The 13,098-nt window shown below is 47.9% G+C and overlaps 1 long non-coding RNA gene across 1 annotated transcript; it reads left to right on the plus strand.

Annotated features, from left to right (window-relative positions):
* Window positions 1-6,827: 6,827 nt before the first annotated feature.
* Window positions 6,828-12,721, plus strand: LOC120385942. The gene is made up of 3 exons (XR_005589433.1): window positions 6,828-7,016; window positions 9,154-9,354; window positions 12,591-12,721. It is a non-coding gene; the product is annotated as an uncharacterized LOC120385942 (long non-coding RNA).
* The last annotated feature ends 377 nt before the right edge of the window (window positions 12,722-13,098 follow it).

A 13,098-nucleotide genomic window follows, 5' to 3' on the forward strand; every position in this document is an offset into this window, starting at 1 on the left:
GAACCCTGAGGCCACTCCGAGCTCTGCTCACCCCCAGCCTCTCTGCTAGGTGTCACCAGGCTACTCCTGCTGGTTGCCAGCCAGCGAGCAGGTTGGGAAGAAGCAGCAGGAGCAGGGTGGGAGAGCATCAGGTCTTGCTGGAAATTCAGGCCGGCCCAGGAGAGAAGGGTCCGAGTCTGGATGGTGGGGAAGTCTGCAGTCCAGAGAGATGGAGCTGGCCCTACTCGTGGGCAGCCTGAAACTCTCCTTCGGTCCCTCACACGTGGCCCCAAGTGGCCATTCAAAACACCATGGAACTAGCTGTCAGGGTCAGTAAAGGATCTGGGTTTTCACAAGTGTATTTAAAACAGTGCGACATTCCTAGTACAGGACAATATCGTCATCTGTCTCCATCTATCCATCCCCATACAGGCCCCTCTCTTCCCCTGCATACCTCTCTACCTAGCGAACTACCAGCCCAGCTGCCTGTTTCCCATAACATCCAGCATCCTAGTGTCCAGGGCCAAGCTCTTCCTAAGTGTCTAGTGCTTTGGGTGCGTCTGTTTTTGAGGGCTCCGAATGGGGACACCTCAGAGGGGCCTGGTTGTCAGAGGGTGGGTGCTCAGCACTTGATGACATCCAGGCCTCTTTAAGGCATCTCCAGTTGGGCCCTCAGAATCCTGGGTACCGTGGTCCGAGCGCTGACACTGCACCGTCCACCGTAGGCCAGGCCAGGAGGCAGATCACAAATGACGAGGCGAGTGCAGGAGCTCGTGGTGCCCAGGGGTGGGCGGAGGCGGCTGGGTGTCTAGCCCAATCCTCGCACCGTGTTTCCCGCCACCTTTAATTTTATTTAACATCCCATTTGGGTTGCTCTGCTCAGACCCCAGGTGTCCCCATCAGCGCTGCAGAGAGCTGACAAATCCATCCTCTCCATGATGGATTGTGCTGCCTGCTCACCAGTGGAACTGATTACTGAGCGGAGGGTTGTGTCAGCTGCTCCTGGGAGTGCTCTGGAGTCTGCTGCAGCCAGGGAGGCTGGTGCCAGCGGAGGGAGGGTGTCTGTGCCCTGCCGTCCTGGGCGCGCACATAGCCAGGTGCCAGGAAGGTGCCATGCTATTTCCATTGCAGGTGGCAATCCCCAGGGAGCGTCAGACAAACATAGAACAAGCCGTGACACAAATACTGTTTATAAAACATTGCCCCTGCCTTGCCCAGAGTCATCGGGATTTGACCAGTTGCAATAGAATGGAACAGCTCGTTTGCTCCGAATCACAATTCCAGCCAGCAACTGCTGCTGGGCTCGCTGGGCTGCGAGCTCAACTGCTGCTGAAGAGGCTCCTAAATTGCAAGGAGACGCAATTTCATCCCATTGCACACCCTGCTTGGGCTACCCCAACGCCACTCCTATCACACGGGAGATTCAAGGGCACGGTGCAGCGCCTGGAGTTTGGCCTGGAGAACAGGCTGCCCCTGTAGGATAGAAGTGTTAGTCCTGCCCCCAGCAAGCCAAGTAGGAGAGTAGCCGCTCTTGTGAGCTTAGCTTTCAGATGAGACATACAGCCTGGGTCCCGAGCACTTCTGTGTGCTAGCGACTGCATGGCTACCCTTGCAAGGTTACGCCCAGTGTCCTGACCAAACTCCAGTTCAGGTGGCTCCATTCCGCCTTGCTACACCCCCTTTCCAATTTCCAGTGTTGAAACGTTTGCAGTGTTTACCCATCTCTGATCATAAAGATTGGGAGAGGAAAAGCAAGAAACATATGTAATCCGAGGTGAGAGAACACCAACCTAGTGGGAGTCCCGTCACCAGGAGCAGCCTGTGAGCCGATTGCAGCATAATTCATTTCACAATCTATAAGAAAAGATGAGTTATTGGGACATGTGACATTTATTTAGTTACATATCTCCTGTGGGAGGTTTCCGGGGCCATTAATGTAGTGTATTTGCATGGCTAGTTTACATGCCTTTGCTTGTTATTGCTGTCTATATTCCATGCACCTCACACTCAATTTCAATTCAAAGTTTGGCAGTCGAGGTGTCATGGCTAAAAAATGGAATGGCCTCCCTCAGAAATGAAATAATTTTGTTGTTCAGTTCCGAGCGATTTTGTAATTTCATGCTTGTGTATGATAATTTTATGCTGTCCTGCTCCACGTAACTCAGCTCTGCCAAACCCTGACAGGTGATAAATACAATCTTTTCCACCCGGCGTGCGACAGGCCAGTATGAGGGAGAGAGAAAAAAAGTGGCGATTTCACATCTGAGGTCTTAGCACAACTGGAGCTATGGCAGGCCCATTCTTTCATAATTTCACGCCTCGATTCAGGCAGGCGCGCCCCTCTGTTGTGGCTGAAGGACCCGAGGGTCAAGGAAACTGTCCTGGAAATAGAATGATGCTGGCTACGAGCCAAGTCATGTTGTGTACGAAGGGAGAAAGTTATGACTTTGGTGTGTCCCTTGCCTCAGTCTCCTGCACGTGATGGGTGATTTAAAGCTCAGCCTCTCTAATGGAGGTCAGTGGAATTGTAACCTTTTGGAGAAATTATTTTTACAAATCTGTTAAACATTTGAAAGATGGGAATTTCCAATGAAAGAATCTGAGTCCTTAACATTTATCACCGGGCTACCGATTTTATAACTGTTACTTCATATTGTTCTTGTAAAAAATGTTTCTCCTCCTGAGAGCAGATGAGTCAAAAGACTATTAAGGAAATGCCAGAGGTACAAAGGAGGATATAATGGGTGCCAATAAAATGAAAGCAGAAGCAAACCATTTAAATTAAATTCAAGTGGTGACGAGAAATGTCTTTTCCGCTGCAGATCTGGAAAGCTAAACCCTCAGTGGCCTGCAGTCTTGGTGGCTCTCAGCGGATGCCACGTCCCGATACACTGGGCTGTTAGAACAGAATGCACAACACCAGGGCCAAGCTCCTGGCTGAGCCGCCAGCCTGGCCTGCTGAACTCATGGGCAGAGGTGACTGGGATGATTCTTGTAGGATGGGGTCTGCTGTCAGGAGCTCTGGCCTTCCGGCCTGGGTGATGGTGGTGAAGTCTCCTCCATGCGAATGATTATGCTTTTCTCTGGGAAATTGCTGAGATATATACAGGGTGAAGAATGAATGGATCACAGAGAAACATGAAAAATTTTGCCTGTGCTGGAAGCTGGGAAGTGTTTGCAACAAGAAACTGTCTTTGTCAGCAGAAATATCATAATGGATAAAATCCATGCTCCTGAAGTGCTGGAATTGCACTCAGCTTTAGCCCTGCCCTGTTATTTCCCCTTCCCCTAATTCACGCTGCAGGGTGGGGAAGAGAAGGCGAATACTGTCCTGAAGACATTTGCAGTACCACTTTCTGGGTTCACCAGCAGGGCGGGCCGGAGAAGCAGCATACGCAGCAAGCTCCTTAGAGGCAGGAGTATTTCTTAGCAGCAGCAGGAGGAGACACGGTTGGTGTTGGTGCAATAGTCCCTTTTGCCTTTTTGGAGGAGAGGTGAAGCTAAGCTTCTATGGGCCTGAGGGTCAGGAAAGCTGCTGGAGCTAGTCCCTGGCTCTGGTGTTACTGATTAACCTGCCGTAGAACTGGGCATAGTCACTGTCTGTTCATTTTCACTAGCAGGACTGATCTGAAAGATCAGCAAAAATCAATGTCCAGCGATTATTTTTAGCCAAAGCAAATGGCATTGCTCACCTGCCAAGGGGATCCAGGAGTGAAAAATACATTTTAATGAGGATCCGTGGACAGCTTCTGTGCAGGCGCTCAAATAAACAACTCTGCAGAGCTGTGTCCCATCAAGCCATGACCACGCGAACCCTAGAGCAGCAGTTCTCAATAGGGATCTGGGGCCGCCTGGGGGGCTGAGAACAGATTTCAGGGGGTCCCGCCAACCATGGCTGGCATTAGACTCACTAGGGCCCAGGGCAGGAAGCCCTGCCACGCAGGACTGCAGCTCGGGACTCCAAGCCCCATCACCTGGGGCTGAAACCAAAGTCTGAGCAGCTTAGTTTTGCAATGGCTCCTGTGGCATGGGGCCCTGGGCGATTGCTCTGCTTGCTACCCCTTAGTGCCAGCCTTGAATTTTTTATGCAGCTGGGCCGTGGAGTTTTTGCAGCATGTGGGGGGGAAGGGGGCTCAGAAAGAAAAAGGTTGAGAACTCCTGCCCTAGATCTCTCTGACTCCAACCTGCCATAATTCTGGAGCCGGGCAAACAATGTAAACAATCCCCATGGAGAGTCCATCACATCACATTCAATGATTTTGTGGAGGGGTTGGGTGGCCCCTACATCAGCCCTGCCCCATCCCAGCCCAGTGCCACTCACTAGGGCCAGGCACTGCAAAGCCAGACTGCTGCATGGGGCTTTTAGGGTTAAATTCCAGCAGGGGGTGGGGAGTCCTAGCTGGAAACCTCCCTGAGCTGAGGCAATCAGCTGTCCTGACCCTTGTTGGGATCAGAGCTTAAAAGGCTCTGGGTGGGTCTGCTGAGCAGCTGAGCTGAGGGTGATGAGGAGAAGCTAGGTCAGGGGGTGCTGGAGACAGAAGAGCGGCGGTGGGGGGGATTTTCAGGCTATTAAGCTGTAGGCAGGAAATGTGGTGAAGGGCTTTGCTGGTTTGGGGTAAACAAGGGATAAATAACATGGGGGTAAATGAGCCACAAACCCTGGAGGGAGCTAACTTTAATGCTTCCTGGGTCTCCTGTGAGCTGTCATTCTAGCTGCCATATGCCCCCCTTCTTGTATTCACCTATGAGCAAACTTTACTCCCAGATGGTCAGTTCCAAAGCTGGCTGTTTGAGTTTGCCCACAGGAAGGGTTGTGGCAGAAGCAGGACTGAGAGTGTTCAGAGAGTCATGGAGCAGAAACAATGCCACCCGACTTGTCTGACCAATTGCCGCTCAGCGCTGCAGCTTCAGGGTGAAGTCTTCAATCCATTGGGTAAAACATTCTCATGGCTATTGATTGAATATGTTTGGAGAACGTATAACCAGGAAGGAAAGTGTGACCTTCCCATGCAATAGCTCAATTCAGCATCTTATTATTTATAAGATGCCTATTATCTTGGTAATTAAGATCCACTGGAATTATTCACTCATCTCTACTTAATTCCTTCCCAGCCTTAGCTCTAGACATCAGTTGCACCCTGGTGTGAAAACTTCTGTCTGCACCTTCCTGAGATGTTGGATATCCCTCTGGGAGTGTAAAGGGCCAGGGACTCTGCTAAGAAAGATGGTCTTTTCTGCTCTGGTCAAAAACACAAGATACCCAGTTGCTTGTTACTGAAAGTAAATCTAGCTGAAATGAAAGCTCTGTTAGCTATGGCCCATTCCTCTCCTGCTACATGGCTAATAGCCAGAGATGGCTGGGAAAGCTGCCACCTCCCCATCTGTTAACCAGTTGCTTTGAAGAAATGGAGCTTGTATGTTCGCAGCATTTTTTTTAAGTTCTTGTGGAATCAGTCTGGGTAAAGCATGACCCCACCTGACTCCGCCTAACACTCAGACCTTATGGGGCCTGTGAAGAATATTTATTCAGCTTTTGCCTCCCCCGTCCTTCTCCCTTCCACGTGTCTCTGTGTTCTTGGCTACTGAGAATGTCCATGAAATGCTGTGTGCCATGAAAAGCAGAGAGAGGAACTGGCACTGTGAGTATTCGAACCAGAGCAGCAGCAGCAGTGGTAGGAAAGTCTTTGCCAGTGATATTTCCAGGCCAGTTTTGCAACCTCACCACCTTCAGATTAGACAGTGCTGCAAACTTGGGTCTCCATCCTCAAAACTTTGGGGTCATTTGGAATCCAAACCTGGATGCAAAGCCAAGCTTCACACTAAGGATCTCTCCTTCCTGGGCCTGGTTAAACCTCCCAGACTGGATGCTCTGAACTCTGTGAAACAGGGAAGGATTTGGTGAAAGCCTGATCTGGTGTCTACGTTTAAAGATCTAGCCCTGTTATGCTTCAGTGAGGTTTTCTATCTCCAACAGTCAGTGCTATATCCTGGTCACCACTGCTGTATTAGAGTAGTGAGATCTAAGGTCTCGCTCAGACCTAGTTTTTGCTGCACTTCCATATCCAGTGCTCACAAGAGCCATGTGTGTGTTTGCCACAGAAATGTACTAAGTAGTCAGGGGGCACCTGCAGATCTGGCTGTGATGGTTTTGTTTAGTAAATACATGAAGGACACACACAAAATATATTCTGAATCGACATGACTATAGCTCTGTTAACAGAGCTTACCCGTAACCAGCAAGTCATGTCACATCATTGCGCTCACAAGACCAAAAATAATATATGCAAAGTAAAGTCAAAAAGGCTGCCTCTGTGCAAGGGGCCATGCCACAAACCATTCTACAGCACCTGAGAGTGAGAGAGACACTGACTCCTCAGCCCTGCTCTGGCAGGAGCAATCCTAGTGTCAATTGCACCTGTCTTCTCATTTCAATTGGTATTTAAACCAATAATGAATTAGCAGCCATAGTGGGGCCGTAAAAGCTCCTCTAGTATATCAGTGACTCTTCTCCAGGAGGATGTTTACTATATAGCCAGTAGTATGGACCCGTAATATGCAATTAGTGCTTTATTAATAAGCATTTATAGGCTTGGCACGTGCTCCAGTGACATTAAGGAACTTCTGACACCTCCTGGTGAAGCCTGTGTATGTTAGTTCTTTCTCATCCTCATGTGTTTTATCTCTGACCATGTGATTTGCATGGTGATAAGATCTTGGGTTCTGCAAGTCTCACCTGCTGCTGCCACTTTCCAGCCCAAGTCAAAATCCTCTCTTTGTGATATCACAGGTGGTTGCTGTGGAATTAAGTGTGGTGTCACAAGCAGGATTCTGACTTCAGATGGACAAGGAGCACGCAGGCAGGCTTTGAAGAGACATGTTTCCTGGTTAGACAAGGTGAAATTCAGAGGGCAGAGGGCCCCTAAGCCTTCTGCCATAAGCTGCAGAGGAAATCTGCACTTAGATCACAAATGATCTGGAAAAAGGGGTAAAGAGTGAGGTGGCAAAGTTAGCTGGTGATACAAAATGACTCAAGATAGGTAAGTCCAAAGCAGACTGCGGACAGTTACAAAGGGATCTCACAAAACTGGGTGATTGGGCAACAAAATGGCAGATGAAATTCAGTGTTGATAAATGCAAAGTAATGCACATTGGAAAACATAACCCCAATTATACATATAAAATGATGGGGTTTAAATTAGCTGTTATCACTCAAGAAAGAGATCTTGGAGTCACTGTGGATAGTTCTCTGAAAACATCTGCTCAATGTGCAGAGGCCATCAAAAAGCGAACAGAATGCTAGGAACCATTAGGAAAGGGATAGATCATAAAACAGAAAATATCCTAATGACACTGTATAAATCCATGGTGCACTCACATCTTGAATATTGTGTGCCGTGCTGGATGGCCCATCTCAGAAAAGATACATTAGAATTGGAAAAGGTACAGAGAGGGCAACAAAAATGATTAGAGGATGGAACGGCTTCCATATGGGGAGAGGTTAAAAAGACTGGGACTTTTCAGCTTGGAAAAGAGACGACTAAGGGGGGATATCATAGAGGTCTGGAGAAAGTAAACAAGGGAGAGATATTTACCTTTTCACATAATATAAGAACTAGGGGTCACCAATAAAATGAATAGGCAGCAGGTTTAAAAAAATATAAGGAAGTATTTCTTCACACAGCACATAGACAACCTGTGTAACTCATTGCCAGGGGATGTTGTGACGTTCAAAAATATAATTGGGTTCTAAAAAGAATTATATAAGTTCCTCGAGGATAGGTCCATCAATGGCGATTAGCTAATATGGTCAGGGATGCAACCCCATGCTCTGGGTATCCCTAAACCAGAAGCTGGGACTGGACGACAGGGGATGGATAACTCAATGATTGCCCTGTTCTGTTCATTCCCTCTGAAGCATTTGGCACCAGCCACAGTCAGAAGTCAAGGTACTAGGCTAGATGGGCCATTGGTCTGACCCACTCTGGTTGGTCTTATGTTCTTAAGGTTCCCACCAGCACGTGGGCCCCAAAGCTATTTGTTAAGTGAGCAACTCTCCAGGGTCAGTGCAAGAAAGTCAGGCCTGATTCCCCTTGTACTTACACTTGTGCTAAAAGTGTCTCTTCATTGATTTCCATTGAGTTATTCCTGCTTTACAGTGCGGGGGTGAGAGGGGAACCTCACTTTTCCTGGAGGTGCAACCTCCTTTCCTTTCTAAGAGAATGAAGGCCGAAGGCTCCAGCTTCACTGGATGCTAGTGCAGGCTCCTAAACTCCAGGTACAGCAGCAGGCTATTGCCTCAGTTCTGCTCCGCAGCAGCACACACATGCTAGAGGAGTACTGATGAAGAAGGATTGTGTAATACAAAAAATGAGTAACCTCTCCACTGTTTCCCAGCTCACGCCCAACTCGATGGAGACTGCCAAAGAGCTTCATTCTCTGGGGAGATCCCTGCACCCAGTGTAGGGAAGATTAAAAGTTCTGTAGAATGCATGGCCAGGTCTTGGCACTTTTACGCCTTTCAATTAATGTAGAAAACTAGGCTGGTCTGACGCCCATCCGGCCCCCATGGCTGTGTTGGCTGCAGGCTCTGCCTGCCTTCCCTGGATCTGGAAATTAACTACATAACATAATGTTGTTCTGTACGTAGCAATAAATTAGAGTCGATTTTTTTGCATATTTTTACACATCACATATTTAATGTCTCTGAAAATATAAATAAAACATGCGTAACCATTAGAAATCCTTAGAATCTGAGAAGTGCATAAGAATTTATTTGTTTTCAGGAGGATTATACATATTGTATTAAAACTATATAAAGGGTTTAATAAAATGGCAAAAATAAAGCAAGAGCGAAGGCTCTCAATCTGCACCGAGAGGAGGGAAGTGATCTTTCTTTGATGCCTATTAAATGTTCCAGCAGATGAAACCCTATATTCTGCCAGGAAATGAGTTTGCCACAAGCCGATTGGGTGCTGTCGTGTGTGCTCGACTTTACCACTGTCATTCCTCTTCTTCGAGCGGCAATACATTACGCAGCCTCCATTTTTCATTCCTCACTGCCCGAAATGCAAATTCCCTCTCTGTTGTTTATATTAGGTTTTCAAATATATGGAAATCCAGATATCTGGAAGAAAATGTCAGGGCCAGAAATACTCATGATCTGTCTTTCCCCAGCCTGACTTTTCTCCATCACCTACGCTACAGCATGTGAGGAGGGTTAGCAGCAGGACAGGGGACTGTACAGGGAGAAAGGCAGGCACGGCTGGTCTGAGGGATGCTTGGCAGCAGCAGCAGGCCTGGAAGAGAAGCAGCTTGCTGCTTGCAGTGGTTCTGGTTGTTGTGAATACAGGCATGTTCGAAAGGAGTGATGGGCAGGTAAGAGGGTGCATCCCATCTCTTGGCAAGCCCTTCAGCTGAGCCAGGAGGAGGGGGTTCCTACCCCAGTGGGTGTATCACAGGCCCTTGAGAAAGGGGTAACTGGGAGCATCTCTTGCTAGAAGGTTTATATCTGGAAAGCAAAGACGTAAGTGTGACAAGCATGTGGTCGGGCTGGCTGAATTGTTTGTTAGGAACAATATTCCTTACAAATGTCTGGCTAGCAGACTGCTCACTGGCCAAGCCTGGCTTTCTGTGAAAACATTCCTTATTCACTGAGCAGCTGGGATGAATAATTTCCAGCCAATGGTCAGTTGGTGAATGGTTTGCTTTCACCGTTCGCTGTTCATTTCTCCTGTTGTGAATCGGTCACCTAAGTCACATGGTGTTGTTTCTGTCCCTGATTGGATGATGAAAACATCTGAGACAGTCGAACAGCAAGTAACAAATAATGCACTTGCAGGTGTGACTTTTCAGACACAGAAGCGGTTGGGTTGGACTTTGCAAAACTTTTGGGATTCCCAGACATTCTCTCAGGGAGCTGTCAGGATTCAAATACTCAAGGATAATGAATAACATGACCCCACAAGACTGAGTGAACCCAGCTCAGAGCTTTTACTGTGAGGGATGGTGTTTAGTATTTGACCAGCTCTGCCAGGCATCCTCCAGCCTGGACTCCACTTACAGTGCAGTACTCACCATGACTCTCATGCCCTGGCTCCAGAAGATCAGTGCCAGCGATTGTGGTCGAATGTTGGCCTGGTAAGTTGGGGAGAATGGGCTCTTCCCATTCTAAATCAGAAGAAAGGTTCCGAGGAGCTCTGGTTACACCCCAGGGGTGGATACTTGTTCAGCTGTCTAATGGGAGTGGAAGATTGTACATATATGTATCCAGCTCCTATAATCAGGCGCCTTTCTGGGGGTCCCAGTTACAAAGGTGCAGCCCACTCCAGCAAAGAGCTGAGAGTATGATTTGTAACACACACTTTTGCCTCTTTTTCAGTTCCCACAAAATTCTTTAATGTATTTGTGATTGGAAATTGTTCTCAAACTTTCTTGTAAAATGTTTCCCCCCATATCAATGGCTTGTGACCAGTTTGTTGGGAATATCTGACGTTCAGTCCAGGGGCATGACTGCAGAGGGACCGCTGGTCCCGCGTGGCTCAGCTGGACCTCCCGCTGCCGCGGACGGTTCACGGGTCCGCGGTTCGCTTGAGCTGCCGCAGTCATGCCTGCGGAGGTCCAGCGCCCAGCCTGCTGCCCCCCCCGGCGGCAGGGGACGGGCCAGCAGCGGCAGGATGAGCTGGGGCCCCAGCCTTTTGACGCCCCCCAGATTTTGCAGCCCTAGGCACCAGCTTGTGTTGCTGGTGCCTAGAGCCGCCCCTGGTTCAGTCTGTGAAATCCAGGCAGTGTTGGTTAGTCACATACGCTGGTTGTTATTTATCCGTTCCCTCACTGGAGGACTTGTGTAACTAAACCAGCACCATACAAATTGCTAATCTTGAATACTACAGTCAAATGTACAGTGTGAAGCTTCCATGAGTTTTCAAGTTTAGCGCCTGCTTTTCCGGGGTATCTGTGCTAGCAGAACTCAGCTGCTTGAAGGCAGATGCAAAGCAAATGGCAAAGGGTCGCAGACAGAGTTACACTGAAATCTGTGTGTGAGCTGTGAACATACACCCAACTTTTTTCTGCAGTTTTCAAAAGTTTGAGTAAGTGGCTGAGAAAACACAACAGCAAGCAGGTGATTGAGCACTCCCCTCCCGCAAACACCACAACCCATATCACTAAACATTTTAACACACAACATGGAATAATATTTCTGACATCACAGAAAGAAAAAAACTGCACTGAAAAGCAGCATCTGTCCCTCTTTACACACATGGAATGAGCTGACATGGAGCTTGAATCCATGGGGACACATCTGGTAAAGGTTCCCTTTCCAGAGCCTGATGCAGCCATCTCTTCCTGTTTTCACAGCTTGCACTGTCTGCAAAATGAGCTTTCTTTTACTAGAGCCTCTTCCTCAGAAGTAAACATTCATCCTCGCTGCAGAGATAGTGTAGCCAATAAACTCCCATTCTGTGTCATTCATGAAAGTCCCAGTCCAGCAAAGCACTTAAGCACATGCTTAACTTTAAGCACTTGCTCTATTGAAGCCAATTGGTGCTTTACTGGATCTGGGCTAAATGCCAGGAACTCTCAGTATGCAGAACTTGCTTGGCACGTGCATACTGCTGTGCACCTTTCATTGTGATGCTGCAATGATTTTATCACCCCTGAATTTCATCACTGCCTACAATCAGCATTACCTGCAGTGATGCTGAACCTTAACGAAAGCCTGCTTGCTGCTGGGCCTGCCCATTATCTGTATGTTAGTCCCTGCCATAGCAAATATACCTGCAACTATCGGCCCATTGCATGGCTCCCTGCTATGGCCCTTTCTGGCAGAAAGGAAAGCGTCTGCATCGAAGCATGTGACTATGGCGAAGGCTGTGGTGCATTCCCACCCCACTCCTTTCGTTTACAAAAATGCCACTGCATTCTAAAGCAACGGCCCCAAATGCTGGAGCCTTAGTAGCGTTTCTTCCACCACGTCACCATTGCACAGGCTAATGGGAGCTGAATTAGGCCTATTGCTATGGTTACAAAAGGCCTTTCCTTAATGAATTAGCCCAGTCCTTATTAAAATACATAACACACACTGTAGAATCAATAGGGCCGAGTAAGACTGGCAGGTTCACATCACTGTCCTGTCTCCTCATTTGCCATACACAAGTTGTTGTGCCTCTTGCCTGAAGCATGGCAGGGTGCAGAGCTGTGGGATCAGCTGGGGTCATGCCAGTTTCTGAAGACCCGCTTTCCATACATTTGCAGGATCAGGAGTTTGCGTTTGAAGCAGCTCGTGCCTTTCCAATGTGCTTCTGAGGGCGGGCTCAAGAGAAGAATAAAGGCACCACCATGCAGAAACCCTTCTTTAGCATCGCTGGCTTTAGTGCTGGGGAGATGCACACACCACAACTTCCTGGCTGGAGACAATGGATGGCAAAGGACTATGGGACACTGGGAAGAATTTTGGGGTTTAGTTTACATTCCCCATCACTGTGGCTGGGGATTTCCAGTTGTAGTTACTGAATAATGTTAATATTTTTATACACTGATGGAAATAGCACTGAGATAATTTCTGACTTCTCTGTTATTCAGCTTTTTCTCCCAACTCTCTACTTTTTTGGCAGACTTCTTGTTCCAAGCCACTGGACCTTGTTACACATCTGATGCATAATCCAGATCTCCCCTCCTTGAGGAGACAGGAGTGGAGATAAAGCACCATGTCCCTTTTGCTCCTTTGAATAAAACTCATTCTTCAAAACTGCTGTGTTTGAGCTGATATTTAAAGTTCATATTCCCCCTTTCCCCGTTTGCTTCCCCCTTTGCAACAAACACGTTCATGTCTGACTTCTTCTTCCAGTCTCTCTCAAGCATCATGATTAGTGACATAGGAAGCCACAAAAGTCTGGAGTTCAGATGAACATCCAGCTTCTGACGTCTGAGAATTTGGGTTAGAAATGCAATGAGAACAAGATATTGGAAATGGTTCTAGAAAGGAGCAGAGGTTTGGGGTGAAAGATGGCATCCGGCGTCTTTCTAAACAACTCTTGCATCGAACATTATGAAGCCTTTCCTTAGCGATGCAACTGAAATGGCTGGTAGTTTTCCTACTCCTGTGTATCTGAATCTGTCATA

This window comes from Mauremys reevesii, linkage group 18, assembly GCF_016161935.1.
Source record: "Mauremys reevesii isolate NIE-2019 linkage group 18, ASM1616193v1, whole genome shotgun sequence".
Lineage (NCBI taxonomy): Eukaryota > Metazoa > Chordata > Testudines > Geoemydidae > Mauremys > Mauremys reevesii.